Below are 15,999 nucleotides of genomic sequence, written 5' to 3'. Positions count from 1 at the left end.
GGGATTGTGTAAAGTCGCAGGCCTTGTAGATTTCAGCACACTCTGATGCTTTCTCTCATTGACAACCAAAAGATAAATGCATAGGCTGAACTCAGCTTAAAGCTAGATCTTAGCTAACTCAATGCTGGGATCCACCCACATGAACAGCCTGGTGTTTCTACTCTTAAACAAGCCATAAAACCACACAGGATAAGCCGGGATGTTTGGGAGTATCAGGGAGCATTAGCTCATCTTCAAAGCTGTCCTGCAATCAGTCTAGCGCTGACCAATAAATCACATTTTTATCGGCATCGCGATATGAACATGCACAATGAACACATCGCAAAAGACTGAAACGTGACGAAAAAGAAAACTCATTATATTTAGGGATGGGACGACACCTGGTTCTAAATGGGTCCTGGGGCTTAAGACTGTAGTATTTATCATCACGAGCTGTCCGAGCTGAGCTCCTCCACATACACACCAGGGCTCGACAGTAACGGTTTCCCAGTTGCCCTTGGCAACCAGATTGAGTCAATTGGCAACCATTTCGTGGCCTCAGGTTGTCAAAATTTGTGTTTTTTTAATATATAAAAACAAATGGAATAGCAACGCGGATTTCGGCGCTTCATTACGGTGCCACCTAAATGTCTGCGCTGCTCTCTGATGCTCCGAAACGGACATTAGAGGCAACAGAAGCATCGCTGGATGTCACGCTAGTAAACACTAATAACACGTTACACTTGGCAGAAGGTAACGTTAGCCTACCGTTGGCTACAGTAGTAACTGGATTAAACACGGATAAATTGCTGACAGCTAAACGGTGTAAAAGTGTGACTGTATTTCACTGTAGAGGATTCCAACAGCGGGACGTAACGGTCTGCTGCTAAAGCTATAAGCTAAAAGACTCAAACTAGCACTATAGTCACAACTGTTGTCAGAAAAACAAAATGTGAATTTACGTGAATAAATGTTGCGTTTACTTAAAACTGGTAAACCTCGTGGTGCATTCAAAGTTATTGTAAAATACCCTTTTCTTATCTGTGTATCTGGTGAAAGAAGTAATTATTGTTAAGTTATTATTACATTTTTAATATTCATTTAAATTCCCCCCTTTTTTGTGCTGATCCAAAAATTGATACGATCCGTGACTCAAAACTGTGATCCGATCCGTGAGTTTTGTGATCCATTGCACCCCTATTTGAGAGGGATGGGAAATTATATTGCAAGCCATTATCTCATTGTTTCATTATTAAAACGTGTGGTATAGTTACATAAGAAATTAATTGCTCCAAACATAGGAAGTTTTAAAACATGGCAACCGTATTGTCAATTTCGGCAACCAAAAGCTGATGCCTGGTTGCCAAGCCGGCAACCACTTTAAAAAGTTAGTGTTGAGCCCTGCACACAAACACACACACAAACACACACACACACACACACACACACACGAAGGGAAGTCAGCGGAGAGCAGATCAGAGAGACCACATTGGAGACAGTGAAGTGAAGATAGCTCGAGTTGAAGACAACTACACTTGGTACTGTAAGTAAGTGCAATAAAACCTTTACGAGTAAAAAGCCTATATTTTATTAATACACCTCTTCAACAAGCATAAACATGCAGACATCTAGAAAGCGATATATATGCATCTGCTCTGCTCATCTCTCATCCACTGCTGTCATGCCCAAAGACAACCAGGCTGACATAGGACATATAAGTAGCAATATGCACACTTCAATATTTGTTTATTTATCTCAAGTCATATCGTCATCACAATATTGAAGAATATTATCTCACATTGTAGATTTTCCTAATATCGTGCAGGCCTAAATCCTTCAAACAGTCACGCCTGTGTGTGAGCCAAGCGAGCTGACTGTGTAATTGGATCAGTCACTGATACTTTCTTGTTGCCAGTGGTTGAAGACTGAGCACAACAAGAAATATCACTCGAAAAAAAAAAAAAAAAAGACTAAATAGAAAAGCCATTTTGAGTCAGAGTAAAAAAAAAAAAAATTAAAAAAAAAAGTTGTAAGAAAGAAATGAGATGTTATGAACAAAGTACTAGAGAAAGGTAATAAAAGCTTTATATCAACCATCAACGTATAGCTCCCCATCATTCTAATAAAATAGCTACATTATTACATTTTTCTTGATTTGATTTGTATTGGTAGCTGACCAGTTAGCTAGTGAGCAAGCAAGCTAATATTAGCCAGCAGCTAAAACCACACTATCACAATATATTTCACATGTCAGTGTGACCTTTTGGATGTTTTCAACACCGGTGCGAAAGGGGTTTGTTGTAACGTTAGTCAACGACGCTGAGAGACGGGTGTGAGTGGGGATGGCTGGGGGAATCTCCGGTCCAGTGAAGATGTCTGATGGCCGTTGTTGTCCAGCAGCAGAAGATATCCTAGCTGCCCGGAGTCATCTCCCCTTCACTTTTTTGTAATCTTAACTAGTCGTTTTGGTGCCTCACCCCCCTTTTATCTGGGTTAATTTAACTAACTATAAAGACAGCTAAATGGCAAGGTGGGAGAAATTCGGCAGGGAGGAGATTTTCGGGACGAACACCGGTAATGCTAATGGTGACGTATCATTATGGAAGGCCGCTGTTCTGACTCGGGTGCCTGGGTCTGATATGGTCTGTTTCCCGACGGTTCATTAAACTGCTGTTATGTATATATTATATATATTAGTGTCGTAAGCACCCGGCGCTATACTTAAGTGCTGGCCAGGTTTGGATTGATGTAATGATAGTGGCTGGCTGCTAGCTGGCTGGGGGCTAACGTTAACTTTAGCTGTGTCTCATTCCGCATACTTCCGTCAGTACACTGCTAATGTGCACTGACCACTTACTGCCGTAGTGCCCACTTTCAATGGTTAGTATTGTCCCAAAAGGAACACTTATGTTAAAACATTTACCGGAAATGACGAGCGGTCGGCTCGGCTCGCTGCCTCTCAAAATCTGACGAAAATCTGTTAAACTGACCTTGGTCGATCAAAAAAACAGACAGATTCAGCAACCGCATGGCCTATTTCTCACTTAAAATGTTTTCAGAAACACGTTTCAGTAAACTATTTTCGTAAAATACGAGATCGTACTCTGAACGAGCCGCCATTATGCTCGGTTGTGAAATCCGGGAGAAGCCAGACCCACGTGACCCGTTCGTCCAATCAGCTGCTGGTCGACGTCCCCGGTCCCTCCCCTTTCCGCTTTGTAGTCAAGATGGCGCCCATTTAGTGCGCGTAGTGTCCCATCGTTCCACACTGAACTTTTTGACCGTTTTTAGGGGGTCATCCGGGTACTTTCAGTACTAGAGGTCGACCGATTAATCGGCCGATTTTTGGCAATTTTTTACATAATCGGCATCGGCCAATATCAAGCCGATTAATAAGCAGGCGCATCTGCGGGCAGCCTAGTGTTAAAAACATGAATAGGCGACATTTTTTACAGCGTACCCAGACCAGCTGCCTCCAGCCCCTCCCCTCGTGAATTCTTGCGCAGTGTGTCTCGTGCAGCCACTTCAGGTTCAGACGCTACCGTTAGCAGTAGCATGTTGCTGGTGTTCTTGCCTTGGGATTAACTGTACTAATAAAACCGTACAAAACGGCCACACCGCTGTGGAAGCTCCCCGAATATCATTTATCAGAGTCTGGTTGTTACCCCTGTCCGTGGCAGTCTCATCCACTCCTATAACGGAATTAACTGGAGCTAACCGCTAACGGAGCTAACCGCTAACGGAGCTAATCGTTGCTAACAGAGCCTTCAGTTCTCCGTTCCTGTAGGCTATCCATTAACTGCATCTATGGACTCGAGCATGAATAAAACCCTTAATTTAATTAAATTGGCTGGATGAGTTTTAAATTACAACTAAGAGTTGTTTGAATAACAGAAATCTGCTCAGATAAGATCCTAATGAGGTCAACAGGACATGTAACAGTAGGATCCCTAAACAGATAAAACACTTCAACAAATGAACAATGATCTAACAAACAAGGTGAACAAGAATTGACTTTAGATAGCCCTAGTCTTATGTGATTCAACAGGAGTTAGGAGGAAATAGTGTTGAGATTAATAATATGACACTTTCTGTGAAGCAGATTTGTATTTTCAGAAGTTTAATAAATGCTGATAAGTGCACTAAACTTTATTTTTTCATTGAAAGGTTTATTTGACAAAGTTTATTTTCTTCTTACCTGTTTCGTTTATTTTATATATTTTTCATACATTATTTATATAATATAGGCTACAGTATGTTTTTACATTATACATTTTTAAATTAAGTATAGGCTACAAGTGTAGATTGGTGAAGTGTTCAATAAATGTTTTTGTTGAGAAATTCTGTGTATATTAGTGTTACATTTTATCTTTCAAATAGAGGTTTAAAAACAAGCACATATCGGCCAAATATCGGCCAAAATAAATCGGCAGCATTAATCGGCAATCGGCTGACCCTGATTTCTAAAGATCGGCATCGGCCAGAGAAAACCCATATTGGTAGACCTCTATTCAGTACACGGACATTTTGCGTTATCTACACTATATACTTAAAACTAAGTGTTTGAAGTGTACAAGTAGGCGGTTTGAGACACAGCCTTTATGTCCCGGGGGCTCTTATCCCGACTGAAGTCTCTTAGCGCTGCGGCAGTAAGGCAAAGACCGCGGTGTGCTAGCTGGCTAAATTAGCATTACATTAGTCGTCTATCTATACAGCTAACGTTACTGGCAAACATATCCGTGGGTTAGCCCAGTGCTGTTAACCGTGGTCAAAACAATCATACTAATAACTTTATAAGCGTGTTGAACGATGTCGTAACCTTAAAATGTTACCCACCAAGCATAAGCATTAGCTACTTGTCAACCATCACATTGTAGTAGCCTAACATTAAGCTGGATCGATTGATATTGAAATCAATCAATATCAATAAATAAGGTCTCTGCTGTATTACTGTGTTGCAAAGTGGCATGTAATCAATGAAAAAATGATGCCATGTGGCAGAAAGAAACAGTATTATGGTAACTGAGTATAACATTTTCTGTGACATTGTATGATTTACAATTACTCTTGAACGTCTCATCTGAGTTTCCGAGTTTTGACGGAAGTTAGAGAACCCAGAGGGGTCAAAGGTTATATGACACCACTGACAGGCGACTAAACAAAACGTTCCGTGTCAAAAATAAAATTTGAGATTTCTCTGGGTTTGAAAATTGTTGGAAAGATTTGGGATAGTGTAAGTACACAACTCACCAAAATATATAACATAGGTATAGTCATTTTAATGCAGAAATGTTACATATTGTACCTTTAAACCATTATAATCACTTTATAGATTTTAAATGCTCCACCCACAATAACTCCTCCCCGTCTTCAACTCCACAGCTGCGAACAGTCAAAAACAGAAGACCTCTTTCTCAAAGCCCTACTTGGATCACGGCCCGGTGCTCCTTAGACAGTCACGGCACAGTAGTATGGATGTGTTTGGGGAGTTTTTTACTTAACCGAAGCAGGGTTGAAAAAGACAGAGGGTTTTGTATGCTGTACAGGATTGTAAAGCCCCCTGAGGCAAATTTGTGATATTGGGCTATACCACCTGTTTATATTTATCTCTCTGTATGTCACATATACAACATTAGATCAGTTGTTCTCATCCAAGAGTCACAAGATAATTTCCACGGATCGCCAGATGAATGAATGAATTTCTGATTCCGTTCTGGCGTGTCAGCGGGAGAGAAAAAGTCACGAAACATCAAAAATCCACAGTGCCTAGAGCACACTGGACAATGCCTAGGTGCTAGCTATTAAAACTTAACTAAACTCATTATCATTGTGATTTACTAGCACTATCACATGGAATGGATACAGTATGTTGTATTGTAAGCTCCTTTCCCCTTTTTGTTTTTTATCTGTGACTGGTCTGCTTGGGTTTACACTGGACTTCCAGGCATGTTCCTTGGATACTTGCCATAAGGAATGAATCATTTTAGTTTTATATGTGGACTGGATGGACTGAGATTAATACGGACTCTTTCTGTTTTGTGCTGTTCTGCTGTATCTTGGTTGGTCTCCTTCCTCTTTCGGGAATAACGTAAAAGTAACCGATATTGAGTTTTTGCTTTTTCTTATTCTACTTTATTACCCTCAGTGACCTGAACGTTCGGTTTCTTTAAAGTGTATGTGCTTTACCCTATCGATCGATCGATCGATCTGTCTGTCTATCTATCCATCTTCTCCGCTCCATTTCATTACCACGGACAGTGCCGCATCTACACACACACACACACTCCCTAATTTAGCCATACTCATTTCACCATTTCACAGCACAAATGCCCACTTGCTTAACTGTGGGGCTTACAGTAATCATATGCCCAAATATTTAGACACCAAAAAGCATTAAGCCACTTGCCAGCACACAGTGCTATTTGGGGGGATTGCGAAAAGATTAAGAACCACTGAATTAGATTATAACAACAAAAAGGTATTATGAGCATCATTAGAAACCCAGAGATGATTACAAACGGACTTTAAGAAAGGCCTGGTAGCAGGTCAACTCATCTTGACCATGGATGATGGGTGAGCCAGTGCTCTGACTGACTAACTCCCAAACAATTACATTTATTGTTAACTGTGTGATGGTTAAACAATAAGCAGGGGAAAGGTGGCATGCAGGTACTGTAGGCGGAAGGAACGAGCGGCTTGCACAGCCTACAGCATAATGTACAGATGTCTCCAACACCACCACCACATGACTTCCCCTAGCCTACTTACTCTATAGAGCTTTAAGATTTAGGTCAACTTCCTTATGAAAGCATACATACACACACACACACACACACAAATGACTCAACAAATAACTCAACATGCAACAATATAAAAACTCAGTTGGTCATTATCAATGATCAATTATGGGGGGAGGAGGGGGGACGGATTGTTTCCAGATTTATCCTGTTTAGGTTGAACAGCATCTGTCAGCAGTTTTCACTGAAAATCAGAGGTGTGGCTAGCTGTGAGCTAGAATTGAATGACGTGACAATCACTCCCTTCAGGAATTTGCGATGTCACCAATCACCGCAACTTTAACCAATTAGCGGAGTTTCCCGGGACTTCAACCAATCACAGCAGTCCCACGTGCCAGACTTTGCGTCAGTATGTGACGCTGAGAGCCACTGACCAGGCGGGAGTGAGAACGGGTTGACGTAACACAAGTACTAGGGGTGTGCAAAAAAATCGATTCACATTCGTATCGCAATTCAAGCTCTACCGATTCAAAATCCATTCATAGAAAATAAAATCGATTTTTTTTTTTTTTTAAATGGGAAAAGTAACTACATTTACATACTGTGAATCGTTTTTGAATCGAAAATCGATTTTGAATCGAATCTTGAGCCTAAAAATCGATATTGAATCAAATCGTGACATTTTCTGAATCGTGCACCACTAACAAATACGTCGCCAAATGAATTTCCTTGTTTCTGATATGAAGACGAGACGTGTGTGACTTGAACATCTCACATTTACTAACAAAACATACAGCGAAAGACATTTCAGACCGTCCTGCCAACCTGTATACATTTTTGACATCAATGTACGCTGTAACGATTTTTCACTCTAAAGTTGCTGAAAGCTGCTGCTGTTTCAATCCTGTCGGCTCTCTGCAGCGGGCGGGGCTGCTGCTCAGTTCCCCCCGCGACTGACGCGCACGCACACGCGCACACACACACACACACACACACACACACGGTGGATTCAGGAAAATGAGATGTATAGGATGACCGACATTGAGGACAGCTACATTTGTTATTGTAAGTGCAATGATAAGTTAAAGTCTAGGGCTGAAACAACAAATCGATAAAAATCGATAAAATTCAATTATTAAAAAAGTTGGCAACGAATTTCATTATCGATTCATTGTGTCGCGCGACACGCCACTCAGTCGCGGAGATAAAAGCGATTGAGTTGAGTGCCGAGCGGCGCGGAGCGAAAGAAAAGAAAAAGAGCAGAGCGGGGGTAGAGGAATTGGAAATACGGAGAGAGACCGGAGAGACCCTTAACGTTGTTCTGAAACACACGGCGGAGGCAGAGAAATCAGTACGACCTAAGTCATCCAAGGTGTGGGAACATTTCACACTAAATAAATCGAAAACATGTTAATTGCAAGATAAGCAAAAGTGACACGGCATGGCACAGGCGCAACACGGTGATGATTCAGCACCTAAAACGTAAACATGTTGGAGTCCTTGATGAGGAGGAAGGGAGTTCAACAGCAGGGTAAAGTCACTACAGAATCCTACTTTTGTTCCGTTTTGAAGTGATGAATGTAACGTCCCTCCAGTGGTGCTGGTGTGGTGTTTACTCGTTATCCAGCTTGACAAGCATGACAAGCTAGCGTTAGCTCGTTAATAACAGTAGTAAAGCAGGACTAAAGACACGTTTTTATTCACTCGCCTTTTTTGGCCCATTAATTTTCATCATGTATATATTCTGTGCTTTGTCCCATATCAGTTATTGTTGACAAATATATTTGTGTGTGTTGTACTTTTTAATTTCATTTTAAAGTTCTTTTATAGCACTTGGTCATCTTAAGCTGTGTTTAAATGTAGTGTACAAATGAACTTAACTCGCACTTACTACAATGATGGTAATAATTTAATGAATAAACATTAAGTGAACGTGTGTGTGTGCACGCTTGTGTGTTGTCTGTATCTGCTCTTTGGGTTACTTACCTTTACACAACTATTAACTAAAACAAGTATGTATGTAAGTATGTATTGAGTTGATGTAAATTAATGCTTTTTTGTTTTTTTTATCCGATTCATCGATTATCGAAAAAATAATCGACAGATTAATCGATTATTAAAATAATCGTTAGTTGCAGCCCTATTAAAGTCCAATAAGTACTTTATGAAACCGTATGAATGTGTGTCCTAGGCCAGGCCAGGATAGGAAATAACTAACAATGTAAAGATCAACAAGCCACTGACAGACATGTTCAAATTTCATTCATTCATTCATTCATTCAATAAATTATTACTTGTCTTAAATTATTACCAGCCATTTTCATATTATACCAACATTTGCAGCATCCTGAGCCTTTTTGGTAAGGTTACTAGGAAAACTCAGCCTAGTGTAATTTTATTCTCCCCGAAATAAGTTTCCCTTTTATTTTCAAAGAATTATACCCAAAAAAAAAAAAATCACCACAATTTTTTTTGGCAATTTTCACTGTCTCTCTCAACTTCATTGCAACAAAAATACAAAAGACATCGCAACTTTTATCGCAATTCTTTTTACAAAAGCTCCTGCAAAAGGCATTTTGGGCCACAACAATCTCAACAAAAGGCCGCGAAATCCTGGAGGGACTGGACAATATACTGTACTTATACAATAGTGATTTTGCGGTACTGGTAAATGCAAAATGGACTGCATTTATATAGCGTCTTGTGGTTACGGTGGCAGGGCTGCCATGCAGGGAGTTGGCATGCAACTTGGGGTTTAGTGTTCAGTGTCTAGCTCAAGGACATTTCGACAGGGGGAGATGGGGATCAAGCCTTGTGATTAAAGTCACAGCCGCCCCAGTAGCAAGGCCATTGAGGGTAATGTTGCAAATTAGTGCAGGGCTGTTTCATGGCAATAAAGGATTTCCAATATTTTTCTTCAAATGTGATAAAAGGCCTTTATTTGTCGTCAGGTATTTAATTCACTGAATTAACCAAAGACAGTCCTATGTTGGTATTTTATCTCAAACTGTTAATGAAATATCCAAAACATCTTTCTATTGCAATATAAAATTAATATATATAGCTTTTAATAATAATAATAATTTATACTTTATTAATCCCGCAAGGGAAATTACAATGTTTCAATCCATTGCCCATACCTCTGTTGTATTTAGGGCTGTGATTATTTTCATCATTGATTAATCTGTTTATTAAATTATCGTTTTGGCTCTTGTTGTCGCTTTTTTTGCTGAAACTCGAATATCCAGAAACTTTGATAATTATTTCACTTATAAAAATGGATTCAGCCTTGGTGCAGAATTACAGCCACTAGAGCCAGTCCCACAATGAGCTTTCCTTAGGAACGTGCCATTTCTGTGTCTGTAGATTTAAATGCTATTGAGGAAGAGAGAGGGGGGCAAGGTGGAGGGTGGGGGTGTGGCCTTGACCAACTGCCATGCTTTGCTTGTTTCCAAGCCATGATGTCTCTTGCTGCATTCATGCCACCTGGGAAGAACAGGGACCGTCCCCGTGATTACGTTTTTTTTCCGACTGCCAGCGTTCACATGGTCGGGATGCGTGTTCTTCTTCTTCTGTTATATTGGCGTTTGGAATAACAACTTGTTGCATGACTGCCACCAACGGTTGGCCGTAGCCTAGAGCATCAGGTGTGTGAAAACATGGAGGCCACAATAACAAAAGATTTGCTGCGGTTTTCTTATACGAACATAGAAACAGCACATGGACAGGTGTTTGTTTGTGTTATCTGCAGGACAACGAACGGGAAAGGACACGGATAAGGTGTTGGTTTATTATACATGGGCCTATTTATGAATAATTTGAAACATGTTATGTCTGTGTATGTTTCATGGCAGAGGCATTTGTCCACAATAAACAGTTTATTGTCATTGAAATATGTTCAGTGAACCAAAGTCGCCTACATCAAACGTCAGTTGTCAACAAATTCTCTGGGTGGGCAAAGCAGAGAAAGGGAAGGTAACCTTCCTCCTTATGACGTCATAAGGAGGAGATTCCAGATTGGCCCATCTGAGCTTTCATTTTTTCAAAGGCAGAGCAGGATACCCAGGGCTCGGTTTACACCTATCACCATTTCTAGCCACTGGGGGACCATAGGCAGGCTGGGGGAACTCATATTAATGTTAAAATACCTCATAAAGTGATGGGATGTCATGCCATGGGACTTTAACATCCCTAGATTGCATTGTATAATTAGCAGTCCAGTCCCCGGAGGACCAAACTTTAGTATATCTAATCCAGTATTTCAACTCTATACTGAGCAACAAAATGGCATGCTAGTTAGAGTTATCATGTTTCATGTACAACAACATACCTGCTTTGTACATAGGTGTAAAATTGTTATAATGCAGCCTTGGCTTAGTAAGCTACAATTTTAACATGCTGGACATAGTAACATTGAGTAGGGAACAGCGAGTCAGTGACAGGACAATAGTGTTACTGCTACAAACTTCTTTATATAATGCTATAATGGCATCAGCAAGCATTCAACATGCTGGAGCTGCAGAGAAACAAACATGTCCTGCTGCCTGTGACTTCCCACAATGTTATCAAGTGAAAAGGGGAAATGAAAACAATGACATTAAATAACTATTTGGGCAAAATCTTTTCCCTCTCTCTTTCCCAATGAGAACTGTGCTTACATTGTGTTGTATCCCTTTGAGCCATTGATACCAGCGGCCCTCCATTTGTGCAAGTCATGCTGATTTTCCCTGGTCATAGTCCAGGCGTGTTTGCCAAGGCAACTAGGGCAGTAGGTAAGGAAGTCAAGTTCTTAACAGATTTTGACTCATTGGCCCGCTGTGTGGATCTACTCTACAACCGGACCACTCACCGAAATAATGTGCTTTCTGAAAACGTTTAAATGTCTACTAAGAACCAGTCAGGGAAAAAAACGCAACTTGACAGGAGGAGCAGCCTAAAAATAACAGCGTACGGTGATCAGAGCTTTGTGCCAGCACAGAAAACCAAGTACCTGAAGCAAGCAAAGGCCACAGGCTTCAATCCAATGTGTGTACTTTCACTGCGAGCTCCCTTAAATGTCAAGCACTGTGATAACGGAACATAAGGAAAGGTGACAAATATAAAACAGTGAGTACCGTGTGTGAGGTTAGTTTAGTGTTTAGGAGTATAGTTGTTTATGTGCTAATCCTAATCCTTTTAGGGTATGAATTTATAACTCTCTACCCTGACTTTTTACACTGACCGTGTGAAGGTCTAAACAATGGCTATCTTCACCGCCCACGGTGTCTAAGGTTTGACATTATCAACATCTTTACGTGACAAATGAAACGTAAAGTAAAACGTGAAAACAAAACTCTGAATAGGAAGCCTAAAACTAAAAATAAGTACACAAACCAGCAGATGAAGTAAACATTTGAAATTCTTCTAAAATAAAAAAAGAACTTGAGTTATAGGTTTAGATTTTAGACGGACACTTAAGAGCATGTATCAGATTATTAACAACAGTAGTCCTGTAATAAATCCTATCTTTGTGATAATGTTCATTTGTATTCTGGAGGGGTGTTGATTCAACTTTATGGTAATTTTATTAATGTTGAAAGGCTGTACAGTGTTTCCTACAAGTTGAGAATTTATCTGTGGTGGTGGGTGGCGCAGGATGTGAGGCGCGGCGTGTGATGGCTGGGTTCAGTAATAAACTAGTCAAACAAAAGGTTTATGAACTATTTATTGAAAACAATGACTACAACATTAACAGATAATTTACAAAGAAATAACTATTTACATATTAAGGCGAGACACGGCAGGCAAAAACATCGTTTTTTTTTCACTGGTCAATTTTGAGATTTTGGGCTATTTGTCTTTAATAACATGTCTTCTTTCAGACTTGTGGTGAAATAAAGTCCGAAATACACATTTAGGTCTTTATTTTACTACACTTTGTCTGTTTGCGGCGGTAGATTTCTCCTAAATTCAACAAAAGTTGGCGTTCTAAATCATCGCGCTGCTCCGCGATCGCTGTCTGCACCCTGTCATCACATATACCGTTAGAAAGCTCTCTTTCTCCTGTACAATGCTGTCGGATCCAAATATGGTCATTTCCTTTTTATCAGCAACCAATCGTGAAAGTAAAAGGGGGGATTGAACTGAAAATGCGCAATCTCATTGGCTGATGCCAATTTCTGACAACGTGATTCGTTCAGAATCGTCACGTGACGTGCTCTGACATTTCCCCGGTAGCTCAAAATGTTGAAAGAAATGCGTCGAAAACGGCCGAAAATCACCTCAGAGAAGACGAAAACAGTTGTCATTAGCAAGAAGACACAGGGGATTACAAACTAAGACAGCAGATGATGAAATGACATCACATAGTACGTCGATGTTTAAACTATCGTTCAGAAAACAGGAGTGTTCAGACAGCGGAGGTAATCAGACTCTCTCTCTCTCTCTCTCTCTCTCTCTCTCTCTCTCTCTCTCTCTCTCTCAGCAGTTTACAGAAAGTCATAGCCTACATGTCATATATTAAATATTTGTCACATATATACCACACTGTACTGATCGCGATACAACACACTATATTACAAAACAATTACATTACACAACAGTTACAGTTTTGTATAATATAATTACTATATAATAGGCTACTAAACAAATCTGTAATTTTGGGATCCTAAGTGGTGTGAGTCCCTCAGGCTGTAGCAGGCAGATCCATATGTAGCTGTCAGTGGAGCTGCTGTCACCTCTCCTAGGAGAACTACCAGCTTCTCTTCTGGTGTTAACTTCTTTTGGCTATTTTTTCAAAGTGTAATTCTCTTAGTGAAGATAGTTTTTCCCAGTGGAGGAGGAAGTGTATCTCTGTCTGACCCAGCTGGTGGTCACTGAGCCTGTATTTAGTCAGGATCCGTCTCTTCTTCGTATCTCTGACAGTGTGAAGATAATCTGTCAAATAACAATTTAGTCTACTTTGTTTTCTTTCTCCAATGTTCTAAATATTGATCTTCTGAATGAGTCATAATTAGTTTTGTTCTGTTGTGTTATGAACCAGTGCTGATGGGAGCCTGGTTAGTTATCTTCACCATCAGCTGACTGAGGGGACTGGTTCTGGTTAGTTATCTTCACCATCAGCTGACTGAGAGGACTGGTTCTGGTTAGTTATCTTCACCATCAGCTGACTGAGAGGACTGGTTCTGGTTAGTTATCTTCACCATCAGCTGACTGAGGGGACTGTTTTGTGGGAAAAGTAAGCTGGAGCAGCAGCAAGTATGGCCATGAAGGTGCCTCTGCCATGCTTTCTGTTATGGAGAAGTTGTGGCTTCAGAGCACAGTTGTGACGGTCAATTCAATGAGAGAAACTGATATGCTCAGGATCTCGAAAGCTGAGGCCGTCACAGCTGCCAGTGTAAAACATAGTCTAGAGTCTAAGCACAGCTAAAATACATATGGTGCTGGAATGGACAGTTAGACTTTAAAAAGCTGTTACATCCATTGTTGATCTTGTTCTGTGTCCATACACCTGTCCAGCGTGGGTTTTGTCTGCAACTTTGTGCATGATACGCCAATGTTAATTCATTGAGTTACAGCAGTTGTAGGCCTTATATGCCTATCATTTTATTAAATAATCAATTTTCATGAGCTTGAAATATTCTATATTATTATCACTAAGGTCCTGAGCATTTATTCTGTTTTTGAGCAATTTTTCCAATAGAAATGTATTAAATTCCACTATTTAAATCTTTAAATGCCGTTTTCTCAAAATGAGTTTTTTGTCATTCTCCAGTATAAACATCTCAGCCTATGTAGCACCTATGTACACCAAACTTTCCAGTTATACACTTAGTAGTATTCTGAAGATATTTACAGAGGGATTTGTTAATAAATCATTCCTGGCCTGATTTATGTGAAATTTTAAGCTAAAAAACATGGCGAAAATCGATTTTTTAGGGCTATGGACAGTATATTTTGATTTCCTAGGTAATGAAAGCAGATATCCTGAAATCCCTCTGTAATTTTGTTTTCATCTTGTGTGTAAACAAAATGAAAAAAGAATTTTGCACCTGGCTTTATCATATGTTCAGATCTATCTACCGAAAATATATGCAAAATCGCACATATTTAATGAGAAAATGCCTAATTTGCATAATTAAACATAAACATTTCAAAAACTTGTAATACATTTTTTTTATATACTTGTGTAACTAATCAACTGAGGAAGTTTCATGGAGATATCTATTATTTAAAAATGTTAGCCTATTCACCTGTAGTGTCTCGCCTTAAACAAATCAGGCTAAAAGATGATACAGATAAAGTGTAGCTTTTGATGTGCTTCGTCATTTAAATCTGGTTGATTTGTCAAATGTTATGGTTCAGCAAATAAAATACCTGATTACCCAGAGCCAAATGTTATATGCATTAACAACTTAACCCTAAAACTACATTATGATCCATACAGTTATGTTATTATAAATCTCAACACTGTCTCCTCCTACTACTACTACTACCACCACTCCTGTTAAATCATATAAGACTAAGGTTAATTGTTGTTCATTTAGTTTGTTATGGATCATTGTTCGTTTTTTAAAGTGTTATTGGGGATCCTAAACACGCTGTTTAAGGTCATTAAGATCTTATCTCAACCGATTTCTGTTGTTCAAACAACTCTGAATTGTAGTTTAAAACTTTTACAGCCAACTTCATAAAATGACGGGTTTTAGTCCATAACTACAGTTCATGGATACGAAGGGCACGGAGAACTGAAGGCTCGGTTAGCCCTTAAAATTTGTTATTCAGATTTTATCTATCTGGGCACCCAAATAGAACCTATGTATGGGAAACACTGCTGTAGCTTGTGGTGCTGTTGACTTGTATTGCGTCATACTGAGAGATGTTTCTAATATTTAGTCTACCCGTATTGATACACATGGGTTAGACAAATACAATAGAAACACCTCTCAAACTACAGCCTCTAAAATTACCATAAAGTTGATATACTGTAACACCTCTCTAAAACACTTTCTACAAAACAAATTAACATTTTAAACTTCAAGAAGGTAGGATTTATCGCAGGGCTGTTGTATTAGACTGCATTAGTTTGATCTAGGTGTTTGCATTTATAAAAAGAGCACTGGATAGGGAATTCAGCTGATTCTGATTCTGTCCAAGCCTCCCGATGCCAGTCGCCCCTGACGCCTCGGGATGCGCAAAGTGGAACCCAAAGCGTAACAGTGGGGAGGCAAATGTCAGTAAATATCGAGAGGTGTGAGCTACAAGGTCTGAGGTACATTACCATTGCAAATATCCCATTAGAGGT

General features: G+C 39.7%; 1 protein-coding gene across 1 annotated transcript in view; it reads right to left on the bottom strand.

The window, feature by feature from the left end:
- The window catches only part of egln1a (egl-9 family hypoxia-inducible factor 1a), a 51,746-nt gene that overhangs the window by 28,549 nt on the left and 7,198 nt on the right, over positions 1 to 15,999 (bottom strand). The window lies entirely within an intron of this gene.

This window comes from Sander lucioperca, chromosome 15 (genome assembly GCF_008315115.2).
Source record: "Sander lucioperca isolate FBNREF2018 chromosome 15, SLUC_FBN_1.2, whole genome shotgun sequence".
In the NCBI taxonomy this organism is placed as follows: Eukaryota; Metazoa; Chordata; class Actinopteri; order Perciformes; family Percidae; genus Sander; species Sander lucioperca.
Note: the sequence above shows the minus strand (reverse complement) of the source record. Positions and strands in the feature narration are given on the sequence as shown.